This window comes from Cariama cristata, unplaced genomic scaffold (assembly GCF_000690535.1).
Source record: "Cariama cristata isolate BGI_N322 unplaced genomic scaffold, ASM69053v1 scaffold12118, whole genome shotgun sequence".
NCBI lineage: Eukaryota > Metazoa > Chordata > Aves > Cariamiformes > Cariamidae > Cariama > Cariama cristata.
In genome coordinates, this window is record NW_009632893.1 from 3,171 (window position 1) to 5,709 (window position 2,539).

A 2,539-nucleotide genomic window follows, 5' to 3' on the forward strand; every position below is an offset into this window, starting at 1 on the left:
AAAAATGTACGTTCTTGCCCCAAAGGACTACTTCCGTTTCTTTGTGGACGGATCCGGAAAGAAATAGCTATTCCAATCTGAGTTGGTTTTTTCTCTTTAAAGTTAAAAACGAAATGACCAAGTCGGAGGGCAGCCCGGGGAGACCCTGCCCAGGGCCAGGCGGGCACCCCCGGCCCCGGCCCCCGAAGGTGCCTTACCCCCAGCCTCTCCCAGCCCGGGCTGACGCTAAAGCCCGGCTCTGTTTCACAAGTTTCTTGTCAAGTCATCAGAGGGCTTTCCCCGGCTCACCTGGCGAAGTGGGTTTAGCCGGCGGGGCTACCCTTTCCTTCTGAAAGCAGCCCGGGGGAAGCGGACAAACTCTTATCTTATCGCTGCCCATGCTATCTCTACGGCAGGTTTTGCTCCAGCAACTTGTCACAGTGTTTTCTTTTCAGTAGTTTAGTTAAATATACAAAGAACTTAAATTTATCAAACAGATGAAGCCTCATTAATTAAACAGGCCTTCTGAGCTACAGCAGATTAGGATTTTTTTGGGCGGGGGTTTGTTTCCTTCTCCAAGGGGCTTTTTCTCCAGCAGCTCTAGGCACGGCGACCGAGGTACAGGGACTTACACAGAGGGTGGGGCAGGGAGGCGTTAATGCTTAACAGAGGGCTGCCTTGTAAGCTTATTTGTTTTTTAAAATAAAAATATTCAGATCGGATTTTTAGCCCCCTCCCATACTTACAAGACACCTTACAAAAGGTCTTTTCTTTTAATATCTCCGGCTAAAGTGGCATCACGAGTAGAATGTAAGAGGTGTAAGCCCCCCCGCCACTCACAAGAGACCTTACAAAAGGTCTTTTTTTTTTTTTTTTCTTTTAAGACCTCCAGCCAAAGTAGCATCACGAGTAGAATGTAAGAGGTGTAGCCTATATTTCACATAACCAACTCTTCCTTTTATAGCAACCCAACTAAAATCTCTCAGGTACAGAATTAAAGACGCAGTCAAATCAAACCGGAATGCCTACAGAAAGCAGCCACTACCAAATACTCGAAACCAGGAGAAAGCAAGCTGAATATATGTTATATGTCAGTGTTCCCATAAAACATGTAACAGGAGCGGTAAGGCTGGCTAACTGTACTCAAATGCCCTACGTGCTAAACATGGAAAACAAAAATGCAGAATAATGCAGATCTGTAAGACTCTTCTCATGCTAATGCGATACAAAGCAGAACATTTTAGATGGAAAATGTAATACAGTAACATACCAAACTTTCTTTACATTTTATATTTATATCCTTTTTACTATTAAATGTTTAAAAAAAACCCACTAGGGAAGGAGTAAGCATATCAAAATTTTAAGAGCTGTCTCATACTTGAAATAACTTCCAAAAAATTTCAAAAATACTTCAGGACCAAAAGAAAAGTTAAATCTCATTTATGGTATCACATTAAAATCACAATTCTAGTCAATTGCTTATCTTAAATTCTAGTTCTAAGAATTTGAGAGCGGTGGTGTTCAAAATAAATCTATTCCTTGATAGGATTTGATAATCCCAGCTTTCAGACCCACTGATGCCATTTTTAATACAGACGAGCAATTTACTCCATAGGAACAAAGACCTGAACCGGCATTTAACACACAAGGTATTCTCTACAGACAAGCAGAAAACCACTACTCCTTCCAGTGACTTTTTCCCCCTTCACAAAGAAATTACTACCTTGTTCAATATTAAGCAGATATTTAAAAAACCAAGAGCATCACTGTGCTTAAATTGGGACGCGAGAATATTTACCAATCGTGTCACACTTTTGAAATGTTGCTGTAATACTGTAGAAAACATTCAAGTGCAACCTTATTAAGCTAATCACACAATATACTGTCTCTGAAATGGGAATTTTACTGAAAGTTACCAATTTTAAACAACAGACTAGTAATCAAGTAACTCGGAGCAAATAAAAGTTTGTGGAAATTAGCAAGTCAGTTCAGAAACGCCTTTTAAGAGGGCAATTATGTTTTCTGCTTAGGCACAATAAATAATAACAGGCCCTGTAAAATCTGTTACAGAATAATACGATGCAGAAGCACTGAAAACTTACGAGCGTAGGAAGTTTAGCGCTATGTTACACCAGCATTATATAAAAATAGGAAAGTAAAACAAAGCATTTGGGCTAAAAGCCTTGTTGAACTTTCCAGTATTCACACAGGCCTGTGATTCAAGATGTCTTTATTTAAGATGCCTCCCTGGAGCTTTATTCGCAGCAAGCTAATTAACATTCAAGTAGGGTCGAATTGTGGGAGGGGGAGAAAAAGGAGGAGGAAAGGAGGTGTCACCTACGTGAAGTTCAGTAACATATATTGTCAGCCCCAAACTTATTAAAGCGGGAACACTGCGGACCAACAGAGGAAGTCGAATGAAGAATTAAAGGTCTTGGGTAATTTGTCATCATCTCTCAGAGCTCAGGGTCAATGATCTCTTACCTTCGGGTCGATTTTCTTAAAACTGGGATCTTCTTCATCCACCTCAAAGTACAGCTCAGAGAGAGTGATGGAAAGC